Here is a 21421-nt window from a genome sequence, read left to right as displayed (position 1 = left end):
GGGCATTATTTAATTAGTGAGAACATATCAAAAGATCACAACAATAATTTCTGAAAACCAACAAGTGACTTAGAAATTATGAGACTGATTTGGTGAATGCTCTAACTTACATCATTTTGTTGGCAGTTTTGTTACTTTTTCAAAGATTTATTTATTTATTTCAGAGATGGCAGCAAAGGAGCAGGGTGAGAGGGAGAGACAGAAGCTCAAAAAGACTCCACATCCAGCACAGAGCACCACTTGGAGCTCGATCTTGAGATCATGATCTGAGCTGAAATTTCTTAACCAACTGAGCCATCCCGGTGCCCCCACAGTTTTATTCTATAAACAGATTTAGTTTGATATATTTAGAAAATAAAAGGGAATACATTTTAAAATTTCCATTTATATAAACTCATATAGATGGATATATTATTGAATATGAGTGTTTTGAATATTCCTTCTGAGGCCATGGTTAGATATATCAATTTAATTCTAAGTGTGCTGAGAAGTCATTGAAGGATTTTGAACAGAAGAGTGGCATGGTCTAATTTACACTTTGAAGTGTTGTTCAGGTCTCTGTGGGGAACGGACCACAGAGGAAGAGGAATAAAGATGACTCACTGGGAGGATCAGTCCTTGGTTTTGGGTACTATAGAGGGCAAGGAGAAACTTAGTATAGTTTATCTTAGTATAGTATATCTATACTATACTAAGATATACTTTGAAGGTGATGCCAATGATGGATTGGGTGTAGCTGTGAGAAAAAGAGAGGAATCGAGGATGGCATAGTGAGGTCACAGTGGAGCCCTTCACTGGGATGGTTGTGGGCAGGCTGGTGGGGGAAGATCTAAACTTGGGACATGTTAAGTTTAATATAACTGTAAGAAATACAAGAGGAGATACTGAATAGGAAATTGGACCAGTGAGTCTGGAATTCAGGGGAGGTGTTCTGGCTGGAGATGTGAATTGGGAGCCATGGTGTAAACATAAGATTTAAAGCCCAAGACTAAATGCAGACACCTAGGGAGTGAGGGTAGATCGTAGGTGAGGGGGAAAGGACCCTGGCTGAGACAAGGGTATATAACAGGTAGAAGTCAGGCAGACAGGACAATCCAGCAAAGGTGGTAGAAGGAGAACTAGTGGAGGGTAGTGACCAGAGTCACATGAATAGAATTTCAAGAAAGAAGAAACGTCAAATGCTGTTAAGAGTTCAGTGAGCTTAGCCTAGGATCCAGCAAGATAGTCATCATGGACAAGATGATTTGTCCAAGTATGAAGAGTAGAAGCCTGCTTGGCATGGGTTCAAGGCAGGACAGGAGGAAAGAGACAGTAAAGACGAAGCCTGTGGGAGTTTTGCCGAAAGGAAGAGTAAATAAAGAGTTGGTCAACCATGTGGGGAGACACAGTGGGGTTAAACAGGGGATTGTGGCAGCACATTTATATGATCATGGAAAATATCGGCTAGTAGGAGAGAGAGGGGAGATCGCAGGCAAACTCCAAGCAAAGCCTTTGAGTGGGTGAGAGGGACAGATCTGGCCCCTGATGAGCCTGAGGGGCTGCATTATTCTGTCCTGACCAGGCCATGGGAATTCCAGGAATGTGACCACCACTCCACCAGGCAGGGACCCTGGTCTGGGGCCCTGGTGGCCACATTAGAGCTGGTCCCACTGCCTCCTCCAGACTTCCTGATGCTGCCAGCATCCCAGGGCTTGAAACCCAGCACACCTCAGCTAGAAGTTTACTCAAGGGGGTTCTACGAAGTGTGGAAATAACTAAATACTATTTCAAGGAGGCAACAGAACAATAAGGAGAGTAGATTCGAATCCTGGCCCTGATATACATAGGGTAACTACATGACCTGGACAGGTCACTTCTCCAGGGCTGTTTTCTCATCTGCAGTGTGGGGATAATAACTTTAACAAAACACCTTCTGAGATTGTAAGGTACAAATGAGATGATGGACGTGCAAAGGCTGTTGAAAATTGTAAAATGGAAAGTGAGAACAAATGCCATAAAGTGTCATGAGGTTAAATTTACTAAATCATTGCCCCCATTTATCTCACTCAACAGGCACAGCTTGTAGAAGAGGCATTTCTAGGGACACATTCCTGTACCACTTCTCTCTGTGGGCTTAATTTTCATAACTAGACTTTTAAAGTTGGTGGGGTTTTTTTTATAAAGAGCAAGTCTTGGCTTCTTGCAAGAGCCTCTAAATTTCATTACAGACAAACATGTATCACTTGAAGATCATCTGTTGAAAGGGACGGGAGACATATTATTAACTTCAAAGCTTTCTTGAAACCTATTAAATGTTAATCACAAAGCACAGGAGTGTTCCTGAAAGCAAACACCATCCTCACACTTCTTAGATGCATGAGCCTTCCTCCTTAGGTACCCATCAACATTTCTTGCTGAAGGGAAGAGAGACTCTAGTGCATCCCCAATGAATGGACCTTCTGGGTATTCCAAGGCCTGCTTGTGGCCTGATCTGTCCACAATTGAAGCTGAAATCTTTTGTGGTTTGCCTAGTGCTGGGAAGAAAGCTGAAGGAAAGCATACTTGCTGGACCCATTGTGTGTCAGGCGCTGCATCAGACCATTACACGGGTCCTCTCATCATTGAGCTGGGAGCTAATTATTCTCTTCTCATCAAACAGGAAGAGAAACTGAGATTCAGGAGGTCAAATCAGGTCATGCAGCCAGCAGGAGAAAGAGGGGGGATCTTAACTCAGCTACGCCTGTTCTAAAGAGCCCACTCTCCTCCCTCACAGAGGTGAGGTGCTTCCTAAAGGCTTCTTTAGTGAATGAGGAGATGGATGAATAAAGTCCTCTGGATGCAAAATTGCTTTGTCAAAGGACATCAACAGCCAGAAGGCACAGCCTCAATTAAACAGAAGCAAAACAACCTTCTAAGATTGTGTGAGGTACTCAGAGTTTGCCTTAAATAACTCAGGAGTTTCCCAGACTGTTGAGTGATAAGATCTCAGGCAAGTTGCAGAACCTGTTGGGGGCTGGTTTATCCATTTCTAGTCATGGGGCACTCCTCACCATGCTCCTCCCTCCCTTTCAGGAAGCAGACTCAACCCAGCCAAGGACTTGTAACTCTAGATATGGGCTGGAAAATCCTTGAAAGAGGAGTTCTGGCTGGTGACCATCCCCTGGCCAGGACTACCTACATAATTCATGGGGCCCTGCACAAAATGAAAATGTGGCACCCCTTGTTCAAAAATTAGTAAGAATTTTAAGGTGGGAACAGCAGAGCACTAAACCAAGCTTGGGACCCTTCTGAGTACAGGGTCCTGTGTGACTGTAGAAGCTGCACACTCTTGAAGCCAGCCTTTGCCTATAGCCATTGATTCAGGAGAAAGGGAGAAGAAATCTTAGAAGGAGACTGGTGGGGAATGCACCTGGGTGGCTCAGTTAAGCATCCAACTCTTGATTTTGGCTCAGGTCATGATCTCAGGATAGTGAGATCGAGCACCCTGTCTGGGCTCTGCACTGGATGTGGAAACTACTTAAGATCCTCTCTCTCCCTCTGCTCCTCCTCCGCTCCCAAAAGGAGGGGATTGGTGGGACATCATGAAAGCACCAAAAATATGATAAATAAAATAGCCCTGGAGAGACATCTGGGTGGCTCCGTCGGTTAAGTGTCTAACTCTTGGTTTTAGTTCAAGTCATGACCTCAGGGTCTGAAATTGAGCCTTGCATCAGGTGTCCTGATTAGTGGGGAGTCTGGTTCTCCTTTCCCTCTGCCTCCCCACACTTATGCACTCTCTCTGTCTCTAAAAAGGGATAAATAAATCTTAAAAAAAAAAAAAAAGTGAAGATCAGGTTCTGATTTCTTGAAACATACAATTTTCCAGAATATAAATTTTCTGAAATTCATCTAGAACTACTCTTCCATTTTATGGATGAGGAAGTTGAGATTTAGACAGAAGTAGTAACTTGGGGAGTCATGTTGCCCCACAGAGAAGGCACCCCCTCTCTAAATCTCAGTCTCCTTATCACTGAAACAACACAGGTCAGGCTGAATAATGCATTATTTCCTTTTTTTCCCTTCCCCAACTCCTGCTAAAATAGCCAAATAAAAGGGTCCACAAGGACCAAGGAAATGGAGGAGGCATGGTAACTGAAGAGGCATCGGAGAGTGGGCGGGTCAGGTAGAAGGAAGCAGAGGCAGGAAAAAGGGGGAGTGAAAATCTGAATACTGCCCTTAACTTCCTTCCCAGAATGTCAGTAGCAAGTTTACATCTTCCCAGGTAGGAGATGAGCATCTTCTCTGGTGTAAATTCCAGAGACTACCATTTGGGATTCTTCATTGTGAATGGGTTTGAATTCTGTCCTATAAGCCAGAAGCCCTAAGCCCAAGTCTGGCTTATGTGCAAAGAGCTTTCTAGGCTCCTAAGTGAGAGCTGATGGCGAAGCACCTTTGGACATGGGAAAAAGCTTCTAACTTGAAAGACAGATAACAAGTGGAACAGAGACCTCGGAGAAATCCGACAGCTTAAAACCTGAAAATCTCCCTAAGAAGTGTGAGGATGATACTGTGTCCATGAAACAAGAACCAGAAAGCTTTAAAAAAAAATACCACCACCTGAAAAAAAGGGAAAACCTCTGTAAGGTTAAATATATGAGTCAAAATAAAAATTTTATTTAAAATTTATGTTAAGTGAAAATATTTTTATTTAAAATTTATATTAAAATATTATATTTTTATTTAATATAAAAATAAATTCAGAGAACATTCCAGAAGATAGAACAAAAAGATGGGAAAATACCAGAGAAAAGATAAAGCAAGAAAATAAGTCTAAATGGTTGAAAACCATCTGCTAGAAAATACCAAGAAGAGAGCCAAGGGGATAAAATTATCAAGGAAATAATACAAAGAGATTTCTGAGAACTAAAGCATAAGTTTCCAACTCAAAAGGGCTAGCACAAGGATTGAAAAAGACTGGAGTCAAGTAACATCATTGTGAACTCTCGAATATCAGGGATACAGAGAAGATGCTATAAACTTAAAGGGGGAAGAAGAAAATCGGAACCTCTCCACAGCATACTGAATTCTAGTGGACAAGGGACTGACACCTTCGGTGTTCTAATCTACACCCTGCACCTCTATATTCAGCCAAACTATCCATCAAATGAAGGTAAAACATTTCAGACGTGTAAGAATTGATATAATTTATTTCCCTTGTACCCTTCCCTTGTGCCTTTAGTGGACTACTAGAGGTAATGATCCAATAAACATGGGAGTAAACCAAGAAAGGAACCCCGTAGAATGGAGGAAGCAAGGGATCTAAAACATACGAGGCAATGTGAGTCCCCCTGATGATAGTGGATAGAAATTTCCAGATGACATCTGTATAATGTCCAGGCTAAATTGAAGAATGTGGAAGGACTGAGAGGACAGTCTCCAGGAGTAAGATGCATATAACATATTAGAGATTATGGAAAACATAGATAGAATTGAGGTAGACTTTATTAAAATTTTAGGAAAAATAATGTGTAGAAAATCAAGCACATGAGAAGAAAAGGAGAAAACGAGTAACCATAATAAAAGTGAAGGACTGAATAAGAAATTTGATATGAACATAGTGGTAACGTGGTTCTCTAGTAAATGCCATTTGGGCATCATGATCAAGTATATACTGACTATTGATATAACTAAAATTGTTTTATAACTATGTTAGGGGATAGGAAAGGGGAAGTAGAGAGGTATAGGAGATCTCAGTCCTTATTTATCATTGTGGGAAGTCAGTATAGTGTCTCAAAATGTAAAGTGATACTTTAAGAAATATGGACAGCTCCAGTCCTGTGGTTTTAAATAGTCATCTATAAGATTTCCATGTTTAAGATGGTGAGGAGATGTTCCTATTTCTCTCAAAAATTTACTCTCAATTTTTTGATTTACTCTAAAAAATTACCTCAAAACAAAAAGGAAAATAACAAACAAAAATACAAACTCTACCCTTGACATCAGAAGACACTGCAATTCTGAACCATTACATGTGACATCAAGTGGCTAAAAGAATGACAAATGACAAAAAAGTGAACAAAGGTGAATTCGAATGCCAGTAGAAGTATAATTTATTAACAATAAAATTCACTAATTTTAAGTGAAGTGATGAGCTTTGACATATGTATGTATATATATATATATATATATATATATATATATATATACAACCATTACCCAAAATAGTCAGTTCCCATCTCCAAGCCCAAACCTCTAGGAACCACTGATCTGCTATCATCACCATATACTTGTCATTTCTAGAACTTTGTTTACGTACATACAGTGTGTAGGGGTGCCTGTGTTGTTCAGTCGGTTAAGCATCCGACTCTCAATTTCAGCTTAGGTCATGATCTCAGGGTTGTGGGATTGCATCAGGCTCTGTGCTCAGTATGGAGTCTGTCTCTCTTCCTCTGCTCCTTTTCCCCACCCAACCCCCCCTACTACTCCCACTCTCTCTGTCTCTCTGTCACTCTCTTAAATACATACATACATACTTTAAAAAAATACAATGTGTAGTCATTTGGATCATTTGGATTTGGCTTTTTTTTCCCCTTAGTAATGGTTTTGTGATTCATCCATGGTATTGCATGTATCAGTAGTTCATACCTATTAATTGCTAAGCAGTATTCCATTTAGTTATAGATTTTTTGTTATTTATCAACTGATGGACATTTGGATTATTTCCAGTTTTGGGCTACTCCAAACAAGGCTGTTATGAGTCTTCATGTACAAATCTTTGTGTGGACATATGTTTTCATTTCATTTGAAAAATATCCAAGAGTGGAATTTCTGAGTCATGTGGTAAGTAAATGTTTAACTTTGTAAGTAAATGCTAAACTGTTACTTCACATTGTAGCCACCACTTGGCATTGTCCATCTTTTAAGCTTTATCCACTTCAGTGGGTATGTAGTGGTATCTCTTTTTGGTTTAAATTTACATTTCCCTGATGACTAATTATATTGAACATCTTTTTATGTGTTTATTTGGCATCTGTATTTTTTTTAAAGATTTTATTTATGTATTCATGAGAGACAGAGAGAGAGAGAGAGGCAGAGACACAGGCAGAGGGAGAAGCAGGCTCCGTGCAGGGAGCCCGACATGGGACTCGATTCCGGGTCTCCAGGATGGCGTCCTGGGCTGAAGGCAGGTGCTAAGCCCCTGAGCCAACCAGGGATTCCCCCCATCTGTATTTTTTTAATAAAATATCTACTCAAATCTTTTGCCTAATTTTAATTATCCTTTCTCATTATTGAGTTGTGAGAATTCTTATATCTTATGAATACAAATCCTTTATTTTATGTATGTTTTGCAGATATGATCTCCCAGTCTGTGGCTTGCTTTTTCATTTTCCTGATTGCACTTTCAAAAAGCAAACATTTTTAATTTTGATGGTCCAAATTATTGATTTTTCTATGTATCATATTTATTTATTTTTTTTATTTTTTTTTATTTATTTATGATAGTCACAGAGAGAGAGAGGCAGAGACACAGGCAGAGGGAGAAGCAGGCTCCATGCAGGGAGCCCGACGTGGGATTCGATCCCGGGTCTCCAGGATCGCGCCCTGGGCCAAAGGCAGGCGCTAAACCGCTGCGCCACCCAGGGATCCCTATGTATCATATTTAAAATATTTTTGCCTAATTCATGGTCATTAAGATTTTCTGCTGTTTTTTCAAAATAAGGTTTATTGTTTCAGTTCATTTTTGTGCAAGTAGCCAACCAATTATTCTAGCACCTTTTATTGAAAAGATTATCCTTTCCCCATTTAATTGTCTTGGCATCTTTGCCAGGTCAGTTGACCATATTTTTGTGGGGGTCTCTTTCTGGACTTTCTATTCTGTTCCATTAGTCTAAAATATATGTATCTTTAGTTCAGTACCATAATACCTTGATTACTGTTACCTTTATAGTAGGTCCTGAAACTAGTCCTCCAACTCTGCTCTTTTTCAGTTTTGTTTTGGATTTGCACATACATTTTCAATTTGCTTACTGAATTTTAAAATAACCCTGCTAATATTTTGAATGTCACTGTGTTTAAACTATGTATCAGTTTGTGGGAGAACTGGCATTTGGCGTTGGGGGGAACAGGTGAGAATTGACATTATAACAAAATTGAATCTTCCAGTCCAGGAATATGGTATATGTCACCATTTATACTAATCTTTAATTTCTCTCAGTAATGTTTCATGGTTTTCAGAGTATACTTATTGCACATATTTGTTAAATTTATCCCTATTTCATAATTTTTTCTCTCTCTTTCCCTCTCTCTGTGTGTATGTGTGTGTGTGTGTGTTTGAGAAAGAGAGAGAGAACGAGGGAGGGAGGAAGAGAGGGAGTTTCCTCTATGTTTCCCAAAGTTGAGTAAAAGAAAATTGGTTAATTAAGGATTGTGGTTAGCTGAATTCCAGTTAAGTCATATTTTACTGTATTTGGCATTCACACTAATAGCTCTGATTATGTCACACTCATGTTCAAAAACCTTCATTGGGAAATAATTATGGGATGTGCTCAAAGAATGTAGTATCAATTTACAAAGGAGAAAATTGGAAACAACTGAGCAGACTGATTAACTAGATGGTGTTGTATTCTTACCATGTAGCCATAAAAATGATGTGATGCAACCGTGGTTTTCAGAATGGGGTCAGGGCATTTTACAGGGTCAGGCAGGCGTCAGGGCCTCCACTCATGTTCTAATCATTGTAGCCTTATTTTTATTCTTTTCAGCTTTTCAGATTCCTGGTAGGATTTTGTTTAAAAACAGAGTTCCAATTTATCAAATGTTTAAAAACCATTATTGCAGAAAAAAATTTAATGACCAAGAAAGACATATGTGGAATTATAATAAGATTAGAAAAGAATCAGTATGTTGTGTCTCTGGGGGAAAAAGAAGATATATGTGTGCAGAAAGGAATTGGAAGTTTATACATGTATCGAACATTAATAGCAATTTTATTTGCACAGATTGTAAATTATTTCTAAATGTTCTTGTTTGTATGTTTCTAAATGTGTACAGTGTATGGTGTAATGTTCTTTAATGAGAATACAAAATCCTTAAGGGGCCATTCAAGGCTCTCCACTATCTGACACTGAACATCTTTCCAGACTCCCTGCCACACTGCAACTCCTCACTGAACCACAAGGTTAGCCTCACAGAATTACTCACCGTTTCCTGAGTTTCCTGTACCCACACCTTTTCTCCAGTTCTGCTAAGTTCTTAGCACAGCATTCCCTAATCACACACCATCACTTCCTACTGGAGTTCAACCCATTCAAAATGTACGTGATAAAATGTAAGGTAAAGAGAAAAAACAGTTCAAAATTATATTAAGACTGTGATTTCAGGAGATCCCTGGGTGGTTCAGCAGTTTAGCACCTGCCTTTGGCCCAGGGTGTGATCCTGAAGTCCTGGGATCGAGTCCCACGTCAGGCTCCCTGCATGGAGCCTCCTTCTTCCTCCGCTTGTTTCTCTGCCTCTCTCTCTGTGTGTCTCTCATGAATAAATAAGTAAAATCTTAAAAAGAAAAAAAGACTGTGATTTCAACTAGTTCAAGAAAAAAATGCAAAGGAAAACTGGAGCAATATAAATCATTTACAGTGGCAATACCTGTGTATTGGGATTATAAATCCTTCATTTTGTTTGTTAGCTTGGTTTTTGCATTTTATTATACTTTCCAGATCTATGATGACCTATTCAAACAGGAAAAAAAAAATCATACTCATCTTAATCCTATGTCAAATGTTAACACCTCCAAAAGTCTTTCATAAAGAACAATAATAATACATTTCTTGAACACCCCTAGCCTGTGTCTCCCAACAATTTAACTGTATGTGTGTCGCAGAACCCTGAATCCAGAGGCAGAAGACTTCACATTTAACACTGGCCTCTCCTTACTGAAATCACCTGACCTCTCGGAGTTTCTGATTCCACTCAGGGTTGTAGTAAGGATTAACTCTGACCATGTGAATATGCTCTGTAACTGTAAAGTGTTGTACAAATGTAGGCCACGTCTGATTCCCCTATGAGGCTGAGGCTCAGTCACCCCAGACTATCTACCAGCGGTGACACTCAACAAATGGATATTTTAAATTTATTTTATTTTATTTTTTAAAGATTTTAATTTATTTATTCATGAGAGACACAGAGAGAGGCAGAGACACAGGCAGAGGGAGAAGCAGACTCCATCCAAGAAGCCTGATGAGGGACTCGATTCCAGAACCCCAGGATCACCCTCTGAGCCAAAGGCAAACGCTCAACCACTGAGCCACCCAGGCATCCCAACAAATTGTTATTGATTTAAATCTTCCCCCAGGAAGACTTTTTTTTTTTTTTTTTTTTTTTTCAAAAAATAGAGCAAAAATCTCTGTATCCTGAAATGTTAATAGTAGCCTGGGATTTGATAAAGGTCTGTGCTGAAGAGAGCCCATGATTTTTATCAAGATTTGATTTTCCTTTGCTGTTCCCAGGAATTGTGGCATTAATAAGCCACTTAGCACTGGGTCAGCAATCAGTGGGCTCTGGCACAGCCCTGCAGGGTGCTCTTCAGAGTTATTAGAGATAGAAAACTATAGGCTGGAGCAACACTTAGCCTGAAGATGGCTCTGCAGCCCTGGGCAAAAACCTATTCCTTGTCAATTTATCTAAAAAAGATGGCCTAGAACAGAATCAGCCTGTGGGTTGGCCCAGCCATGGCCTTTATCAACTGGACAGACTTCCAGAGAGACAGAGGGGTAACCACCTGAGTTGTCCAGTCCAGCCTCCCGTTCCTTGGAGGGTTCTTAAAGCCCCTAGAGAGGAGGTAGCTTGCCAAGGGCACATGCTAGTTAGTAACAACTAGTTAGGACTGGAACTAGAGCTTATATGTGTGTTATTTGGGTCAGCTGAGATTGCTCTAAGGAAGCGGAATTCCCACTCTACCCCATACCCTTCCATACCAAGCAGGGCCTGGCCATAGCTGGTCCTCTGTGAGTATTTGTGAACACAGCTGTGCACGAGCGAGCGTGTCTCTTTCCTTGAGATCCAACTACTGCCTGCCCTCAGAAAAGATTCTTTCTAGACTAAGAAAGATTGAGCCACCTGTCCAAGACCAGAGCTCCCTATGCTTTGGAGTGATGTAAACATTAGTTACCATGGTTCTATTACAGGTAGAAGCAACCATGGAAATCACAATGATGAGAACCAAGCAAAGCAGACACACCACAGAAGGAAAACCTGCTAAACAGAGATAAGAAGGCTCCAGTTTTGCCAGAGCTTCCAGATTTCTTTGGAAAAACACAAATCAGAAATCCTCACTTTTAAAGAAGTCCCTGGATTTTAAAATGCTGGCTTAAGATGTTTTAAGACAATCTGAGGCCGAACAAAAGAAGTTTGCCCACATGTGTCGCTACTTCCATGATGGAAATTCGTCCTGCCAATGGCCAAGGAGTCTTGGCTCCCAAGCCTCTGTGGTTGGAGGGAAGGATCCTTGGGAGTCAAATACTACTGGCAAGTGTCTAATTCATCTGTCTAAGCCTTCAGGTCCTGATGATAGAAAAACCATGAATACCTACCTTGTGGAGTTGTTGAGAGAATTAAGTAAGATCATGCAGGAAAAAGTCCTTTGTAAACAATAAAGCAACATACCAAGAGTGAATACATGAATAATAGTAATATGTAATATAATCTCCTTAAGCACATAATTGCAGTAATTACCTCTTCGACCTGCATTGAAGACCCTAACTGTGACTACTACCGAGAGGTAAGCATAGGTGTGCTCAGGATGAGTACATCCAGATCATAATCTGCACCTATTAGTATATTCATCCCAACGGCAAGGTGTGGGAGATGTAGAATTGCAAACCAGAATTCCACCCCAGTGTTGCGACCAGAGCCATGTGTCCCCTGGGTAAGTTCTTCCTTTACTCTGGGCCTCAGTTTCTTGATCAACAAGGTGAACATACTGGACCAGCCTCCTTCCAGCTCCAGAGCTCTTAGATTTTAACATTTACATCAGTCGTTTTAAAAAGTAAACAGGACTAATGATAAAAACATAAAAGTAAACAGGACTGAGCCAATGAGCTCTTTTCATGTGCCATTCTGATATTTCTGAGAGGGAAGGGAAGAACCCTGACTCATGCCAGCTCAACTTTCTGGTGCTCCAATCTGTACCCTGCTGTGGGGGACCTGCCTCTGCTGACCTGCCTACATGACCTGGTGCTGTCACCTCACAGCCAGATGCCAAGCAAGCCCTTGAGACTCACAAGGACAATATTCTAGACACTTCTAAAAGTCTCTAATTCACAAATACAACTTCTACGAACAATGAACGCCAAAAACACTAGAACTGAAAACGTTCACAGGACCCGTTGGCCCCTTGGTGAGGACAGCTTTGCTGCAGAAGCTGAGCAGTCCCACAGCCATGCAGGGGTCATGACTGGTTTGGGCACCTGTCCCCAGCTCTGTGCCTGGCCACTCCATACTGTGTCAGGAACACAACACCTCACCATGTGTGGCAGCTTCCAGGAGAGCTCATGTGAAACAGAGACTCTGAAAGCAAGACACCTCCAGGGACACTTCGGGTCCTTAAGAGCTAACATGCATATTCCCTGCAACCAGGAAGCCCTTTTCAAGATTTCTCACAGTATTTCTGTCAATTTCCACATCTTTGTGTGTGTTTTTTTTAAGATTTTGTTTATTTACTTGAGAGAGAGAGAGAGATAAAGCAGGTGAGTGGGAGGGAGAGCAAGAGAGAATCTGAAGCAGACTTCATGCCGAGCGCAGAGCCTAACATGGGGCTCCATCTCATTACCTTGAGATCACGACCTGAGTGGAAACAAGAATGGGGTGGGCGCTTAACCAACTGAGCCACCCAGGCATCCCATATCAATTTCCACATCTTTGAACTCTTCCCTGGAAAATGCTGCACGACAAAACAACAACAAAACCAAAAAAACACAAAACCATTTTTGGGGTGTTTCACCACTGCCATGAAAACTGGGGGACCCTATAGTGAGTTCTTTTTCACCATACTCAGAACTGGGAGAATGGAATAACAGGAAAAGATGCAGTGTGCATGACACCCTGTCTTTTTTTTGGGGGGGGGGGCGTGTCTCCATCCTGGCAGAAGAGGGAGATGCTATGAGACAAAAAACCAAATGTGAGGTCTGGCTCTGTCACTACTCAGTTCCTTTCAGTCTGACAAATATTTATCAATAGCTTCTGTCTGCAGGACTCTGTGCAAAGTACCTGGGGGAGCCACCCCAGCGAACCTCTAGGAGAAAAAGCAGCTGGAATTACCGAGTACCTGCTGGGTTCCCAGTTATGCCAGAAGATTTTCACAGCGATTGTTTTAGTTCATCACCATGCAACCTTATGAAGCTGCTTACAATCATTTATGCTTTTCAGAATGAGAAAACTAACACTGGACAAGAGGAAGCAGCTTACCTCCAAATAACACCTATAATAAAATGGGTAATCCAGAATTTTAATGCATTCCTACGTGTCTGTAAAGCCTGAGAATGAGTGAAAAGGAAAGGGTCATTTTCTGTAAGCATAGCGAAAACACGAGAAGGAAACACTAAAATGGCAATGATGCTTCTTTCTGAGTGGTAGGGCCACAGGAATTTCTTGTGCATCCTTATGCTATTCCATCTCCCATCCTTTCTCTTTTCTTGGACTGTAGAGGATGGTATTAATCCACTCCTCCGTCCGTGGTAGACAGTCATCATTGGTCTTTAAAAACCCCTCCATCCTAAATGGAGCCAGAGAGTATTACACTAAGCAAAATAAGTCAGTCAGAGGAAGACAAATACCATATGATTTTACTTATGTGGGATTTAAGGAACAAAATAAATGAGCAAAGGGGAAAAAGTGAGAGAGAAAGAGTCAAATAAACAAACAGACTCTTAACTATAGAGAACAAAATGGTGGTCACCAGAGGGGATGGGGATGGGATAAACAGAAGATGGGGATGAAGGAGGGCACTTGTGATGAGCACCAGTTGTATGGCAGTGCTGAATCACTAAATTGTGCACCTGAAACTAATATTACACTGTATGTTAACTGAAATTTAAATAAAAACTAAAAAAAAAAAGAGAAAAAAACGTAATTCCCTTTATCCTCATTCCTTACTCTCACACGTTAGATGCTACCACTTTGTGCTCTTGTAAAGTGTATGCTGTTCTGTGTATAGATACTTCACTTACCTAAGTGGGATCAGCTAAAAATAAGTCTCATTTTGCTTATTATGTTTAAAAACACTCACCACAAGGGGTGCTTGGGTGGCTTTGTCAATTAATCATCTGACTCTTAGTTTTGGCTCAGGTCGTTGATCTCAGGGTTGTGAGATCGAGCCCTGAGTCAGCTTGCTTTCTCTCTCCCTTTCTTAAAAAAAAAAAGAAAGAAAGAAATACTCTCACACAAAATTATTTTAACTACAGAAATTTTCAGGTGTTTAAGAGTAGAGAGAATAATATAGCCCCAGACATATCTATTACCCAGCATCAGAGATTGCTGGTCTGTGGCCAATCCTGTCTATATGTACCTCCTCCTCTTAACCCTCTGGTTTATTTTGAACCAAATCACAGACCTACTATTTCATCCCAGACATGTCCCAGACATAATATTTCATCCAGTAGTTCTTAAAAGTGACTTAAAAGTGATCCATTGTGATTATTTGCTATATTTTTTCAGTCTGCCAATCTGTTGACGTCTCCTCTATTTTATTTTCCTTATAATTTTTTTGTTGAAGAAACCAGATATTGTCAAATTTCCCACACTCTGGATTCTGCTAATTGCATCCTGTGGTATTGGTTAACATGTCCCCCGATTCTTGTAGTTTCTGTAAATTACTGGTTAGATCTAAAAGTTTTTCAGGCTCGGGGTTGTTTTGCTTGGTTTCGCTGTTTTTGTTAGCTTGGAGAAGACCGCCACCTGAGTGGGAGCATTAGGAGGTACCTATGTCTGGTTCTCTCTCTTTTGTGGTGTTATCAGCCATGATGATCATTGCCCAGATCCGTTCATTCATAAAGAGTTGTGAAATGCTGTGTGTATTCATTAGTCTTCTCGGGCTGCCATAATGGAATACCACAAATTGGTGGCGCCTGGGTGGCTCAGTTGGCTAAACGTCCCACTCTTGATTTCGGCTCAGGTCGTGATCTTAGGGTTGTGGGATGGAGTCCCACGTCAGGCTCCCACTCAGCACAGAGTCTGCTTCTCCCTCTCCCTCTGCTCCTCCCCTGGCTCATGCTCATGGGCTCTTTCTCTTTCTCTCTCAAATAAATAAATAAAATCTTTAAAAAAAAAAAAAAGAAAGAAAGAATATCACAAACTGGGTGGCTTAAACAACTGAAGTTATTTTCTCAGCCCTGGAAATCCAAGATCAATGTCCTGGCAAGATTGATTTCTGGTGCTCATGCTCATGCGGCTGGCCTTCCCTCTGTGAGCATGATAGACCTCTGGTGTCTCTTCCTCTCCTCATAAGGATACTAGCCCTATTAGATTGGGGCCCCATCTTAATGCTCTCATCTAACCTTAATTACCTCCACAAGGGCCCTATCTCCACACGGGAGGGTTAGAGCTCCCATACGTGAATTTGGAGAGAAGGGGGGCAAAATCCAAGCCATAAGAGTGATATTTTAATTTCCTTCATTCTTTGTTAGTTTATTAGTTGGAATACGTAAATAAAGAGAAACATTCCTTTGTCACCTATTTGGTTTAACTCTGAGGTACAATTCATATCAGAAAAGCAGAAAAAATACTTAATTTTTTCCCCTTACTTAGCCACTTTCAAAATAATGAAGCAGTTTCCTAGTGTTGTCTAAAGGGTAATCAATATGTTTTTGCTTGTTTGTTCTTTCGTTATCATTATAAACTCATGAACATAAGCACGTTTGATTGTCTTCATCCGTTTCAATGATCAACCCTATTAACGCTCAAATTGTCTTATCTTTGGGCCTGTAGGGCTTTCTTCAGGTTTGATGCTGTCCTTTAACGACTGATCTCTTCAGTTGCTTCCTTCTGAATCTGCTCTGACCTACCTCGACCTGGAATCAATCATGACCTTCCCCAGGGATGGGACCACAATGAAGACCACAAAGAACATCCTTGTCCTGTGGAGGCGTGGCATCACAGGGTCCTCTACTGGATTAACCTTATTTAGAATTAGGTTAAGGAATTCGATTACAAATTTCCAGATCACTCCAGAGGATGGCTGCACAAATTCACAATCTCACCACCCAGCGTAAGAAGCATTTGCCCACTTCCTGCCTCTCCCCAGTGCTTGGTTTATTCAGCCCTTTGGTGTGGGAAACTGTTTTGTTGTTCTGGTTTCCTTTTCTCTGATTACTGATGAATTTAGCAGAGCATGCTTGCTTGCCTTTCATGTTTCTTTCTTGTAATATGTCAGTGTACCTTTGGAATAGATTATATGATGTTAGGTAAGGAACTAGTTTTTTTTTTTCCTCTATATGTAGGGAACCAATTTTCCCAACAACATTTACCTAGATGTGTGTGTATATATATATATAATCTTTTCACTATTGATAGTGATGCCAGACCCTTATACTAGGTTGCCAAATATTCTTGGGTCTGTCTGGTATCTCTTCCTCTCCTTATAAGGACACTAGTCCTATTAGATTAAGGCCCCCCATGGGTCTGAGTGCTCCATTCTCTTGCCTCGGTCTGTTGGTCTGTTTTAGTGCTATTTTCCTTAAAATGGCTTTGTAGTACATCTTAATTTCCGGCAAGGTCAATCCTCTTTCTACCCAGTTTTAAAACCTGACTTACCTATCCAAGGATCTTTTATACCTCTAACGTAAATGTTAGGGTAAATTTACAAAGCTTCTGTAAAACATCTCATTATTTTAATCTGGAAAAGTTTCACAGCCAGTCTCTCTTTGTCTTTTGTGACACCGACATATCTGAAGAATACAAACCTGTTATTTTGAGAAGGTCTCTCAATTTGCATTTGTTGGATTGATTCCTCAAGATCTGACTCAGATTGTTATTTTGGCAGGAATGCTACCTGACTGACATCGTGTCCTTCTCCATCCATTACACCAGGAGGCATGTGACGTCAGACTATCCTGTTATGTTCATGTTTACTCTGAGTACTTGGCGAAGGTGGTATCCTCCAGATTTCTCCATGGCAAAGATACTGTTCTTTTCTCTTATTTATTTATTTAGGAGAGAGCACAGGCAGTGGTGGGGGAGCAGAGAGAGAGGGAGAAACAGACTTCACACGGAGCATGGAGCCTGATGCGGGACTCGATCCCATGACCTTGAGTTCATGACCTGAGTAGGAATCATGAGTCAGACACTTAACTGACCCACACAGGCGCCCCCTTTTCTCTTTATAATTACTAAGTGATCTCCAGGGAGATGATTTGAGGCTATAAATATCTAGTTACCCAACACACTCAATGATTTTAGAATTCTCATTTGAAGCAGGGATTCAACAATAGTTGTGAAATGTTTTTCACGCTCTCATTTTCTACATTGGTTGTCTTTCTGCTATAAAGAAAAGCTTTCCTGTCTCCCCCAATTTACTTGTATGTTTGTTTCATTGTTTCATTTGTAGAATCAGCACAGACTCCTGCATTCTTGTTGATCCACGTATTAGAGTCCATTGCTATTATCATCCTTCTAGATGCTTCTAGTATCAATGTATTTACCCATTTTCTCAGTCTTACAATACACAAAAATTGTTTCAGAATTGTTCTATCTCTCCCAACCACAAAATTATTAAGTAAATTTATGATTTTCTTTTTTCCAGGTTTTTTTTTTTTAAGATTTATTTATTTGAGAGAGAGAAAGAGAAGGCAGTGGGGAGGGGCAGAGAGAGTGAGAGAATCCCCAGCAGACTCCCCACTCAGTGCAGAGCCTGATGTGGGGCTCAATCTCACAACCCTGAGATCATGACCTGAGCCAAAATCGAGTCAATGCTCAACCGGCTGAGCCACCCAGGTGCCCCTCCTGTTCTTTTTGTGTTTAGACTGAGGGTATAAAGTACTGTATTCAAAGTTATTTGAATCAGTTCTTTTTCTTGTGTGGTTATGTTATCTATTTGTTATAGAGTTTTGTTGTTTTGGCTTTTTCAATTTTAGAGGTGACCTCCCCATTCATACTGATTTAATTTTATTTACTGAATGTGTTACACATTAGCAAGGATCCAAAGTTTGCCAAAACTAAGCTAAAAAGATGCAGTCAGAGAAATATCATTCTCCTTTCCCCTCCACTCCATTCTGACCCACCCTGTTAAGTTATTTGCTCAATTAGTTTCTAGTTTACCCTTCCCGTGTTTCTTTTTTGCAAGAACATGCAGATTTATATGTATATGTTCTTATTTCTCTTTCTTATGGAAAAGATAGAATATCACACATACACTTTATTTTTTTCTACTTAATAGATCTTATAAATCATTCCATGGCAGTTTTTAGAACTCTCTCTCTCTCTCTCTCTTTTTACAGCTGCCTAGTACTCCATTTTGTGGGCCTACCACATTTAATTCATGCTGTCTCAGATTATGGCATTGAGGCAGTTTCCAAGAATTTGCGGTTATATATAATGTTGCAATGAATATCCACGTGCCTATGTTTGTTCACGTTGTTGGAAACATATCTTCAGGATAAATTCCTAGAAAGGGGGTTGCTAGGGCATAAATACATATCTAGTTTTGTTCAGTATTGTCAAATCATTTCCAAAAGGCTTTACTATTTTGATTTCCACTAGCAATGTATGAGAATGCCAACTTTTCTATGGCCTCTCCAACACAGTGTGTTCACAGGCTTTTGAATTTTTGCCAATCTGATAGGTGAAGATGCCATTTTAGTGTAGTTACAATTTTTAAAAAGATTTTACTTATTTATTCATGAGAGACAGAGAGACAGACAGAAACACAGGCAGAGGGAAAGTTCCTCTCAGGGAGTCCAATGTGGGATTCAATCCCAGACCCCAGGATCACGCCCTGGGCCGAATGTAGACACTCAACCATTGAGCCACCCAGGCATCCCTAGGGTTTGTTATGATGTATGTTTCTCTAATGATGAGTGAAGTTGAACATCTTTTCATATGTTTCAGAGCCATTTTATTTCATGTTCATGGTTTTTTATGTAGTTCACTATTGGAATTTGGGTCTTTCAAATTTTAAACTTTTTTTTTTCTTTTTTTTTAAAGTAGGTTCCATGCTGGGTATGGAGCCCAATGCAGGGCTTGAACTCACAATGGTGAGATCAAGACGTCAGCTGAGGATAGGAGTCGGATGCCTAACCAACTGAGCCACTCAGTTGCTCCTCTTTCAAATTTTAGAGTTCTTTTTTTTTTTTAAAGATGTTATTCATTTATTCATGAGAAACACACACACACACACACACACACACACACACACACACACAGAGAGAAGCAGAGACACAGGCAGAGGGAGAAGCAGGCTCCCTGCAGGGAGCCTGATGTAGGACCTGTTCCTGGGACCCCAGGACCACACCTTGGGCCGAAGGCAGGCGCTAAATGGCTGAGCCACCCTGGGATCCCCTAGAGAGATCTTTAAATATTAACCATATTAGTCCTTTATCTTTGATATATATTACAAATACTTTCCCCTAATATGTCATTTTGACTTCCCTTATACTTGCCACGTAAAAGCATCTTTTATTTCTTTTTTAACATTTAGGAGTAAGATTTATTATTTTTTTGAGACTGCATCTGTGTTATATTCAAAGTGTTCGCTGGCTAAAGCATTAATAGCATCCCGGTTAAATCCTTTGCAAACAAAACACTGGCTTAACTAGATTTTGTCAAATGCCAGTAATTCTGACCTAATCTGCTCCTCCGTCTGAAACTATTATGGCAAATAACGAACAAGACTTCCTCTTATAAAAGGCATGTATATAAACCATTGGTCTTAGACCTACAGAGACACAATTCTGAGCTGGCTGCGATTAAGATTTATCACAGAACCTTGAATAAGTGACTTACTTCGTCTCACTGAGCCAAAAACGGCCCCTGGCTCCGAGTTCAAACTGTAGTCACCTTCCCATTTCAGTACAAGGATCTGGGGTAGGACAGAGCTGAATGCTAACCCCAGGCCAACTGGCCAACACGTTGTCCCCGTGAATTAAGCAGCAGATGGCCTTGGGAACCAGAGAAGGGCCCTTGATCAAAGGGGGCTGATTTTACTGGCGATTCCAGTGGGCTTATTTCTCTGATAGGATTTGAGGCACTTCAGAGGCTTCTCCCTCCCACACTTGGTCGTCCCCAGCTATTGGTTGGCCCTTCTGCCTGACATTTCACTACTGGTCACTGCTTTGGACTGGGACAGTGAATGCGGGAGGTTCCTGTTAAAACACCCTCCGCCGCCGGACAGTGCTGGGCGTGCACACGTCACCGGCTAATGCAGTGGCACCGACTGGCTGGTGGGCTCATCAGCGCGCTCTTAGAGCTCTGAAGGAATGGGATGGAAGGAAGTCTTCCAGAGGAAGACCGAGGCTGTGCTCAGGGCTGGTGCAGGGCATCGACCTGGGAGGAAGTGTCCTTGTGTGGCCACCAGAGAAGGATGTAGAGCTAGTAATGATCCTGGGCAGCGGACCAAAGGGCATGGGGAGAAGGGGCGATGGGCACAGTCTCTGCTAACTTCCTCTCTGCCCCCCTTCCCCATCCAGCCCCCCCAGTTCAGGGCACAGCTTTCTTCCTAGTCACCTGTGGTTTCCCCCATCCTTCCCTCACATGGAGCCTTTCCGAGGCTCCCTGTCTCTCCTGTCCTGAAGAAACTCCGTACCCTAGATTTTTAAAAAAATATTTTATTTATTTATTCCCGAGAGACACACAGAGAGAGGCAGAGACGCAGGCAGGGGGAGAAGCAGGCTCCTCGTAGGGAGCCCGATGTGGGACTCGATCCCGGGACCCCCGGTCACGCCCTGGGCTGAAGGCAGACGCTCAAGCGCTGGACCACCCAGGTGCCCCTTACCCTGGTTCTTAAGGCCTGTCTCTCTGGGATCTCATCCGCAGACCTAGGAATATTCTCTGAGCCACACTGGGGCATGTGAAATGACAAGAACAAGGCATCACGACGAACTGTGATTTAAAACTAAGACCTTTCTTCCAAATCCGGGCTGGGGCCTATCAGGGTCGGGAACCGTGTCCGCAAGACACGCTTTCTCGCCGCAGGCTCTCCTAGGGCTCCCTGGCTTTGAAGGTCCTTTCCCCGTCAGTCACCGGGCTCACTGAGCCCAGGCACCCTGAAGGCCTCCGGGATGCCCCTCTGCGCCCCAGCCCTGCCCCCAGGCTCCTGGAGGACTGCGGGGGCGGGGGTGGGGAGTGGGGGGGTGGTCCCCGACGGTCCTGCGAGCAGGGTGCGGGCGCCACCTCGTGGCCGCACGCCGTCATCGCACCAAAGGCCCTTGACCCACGGATCTGAAGATCCCGAAGTTTGGGGGCCCCGGACCCAAAAACTCAC

General features: G+C 41.7%; 1 long non-coding RNA gene across 2 annotated transcripts; it reads left to right on the top strand.

The window, feature by feature from the left end:
- Positions 1-2621: 2621 nt before the first annotated feature.
- LOC111090413 lies at positions 2622-17695 on the top strand. Of its 2 annotated transcripts, XR_005371789.1 has the most exons (6): positions 2622-2754; positions 4720-5128; positions 6685-6798; positions 11139-13443; positions 15934-16213; positions 16988-17695. It is a non-coding gene; the product is annotated as an uncharacterized LOC111090413 (long non-coding RNA). The 2 variants fall into 2 exon arrangements; XR_005371788.1 differs by lacking the exon at positions 16988-17695 and having other exon boundaries at positions 15934-16333.
- The last annotated feature ends 3726 nt before the right edge of the window (positions 17696-21421 follow it).

The sequence above is a fragment of the Canis lupus genome, chromosome 17, assembly GCF_011100685.1.
Source record: "Canis lupus familiaris isolate Mischka breed German Shepherd chromosome 17, alternate assembly UU_Cfam_GSD_1.0, whole genome shotgun sequence".
Lineage (NCBI taxonomy): Eukaryota > Metazoa > Chordata > Mammalia > Carnivora > Canidae > Canis > Canis lupus.
Note: the sequence above shows the minus strand (reverse complement) of the source record. Positions and strands in the feature narration are given on the sequence as shown.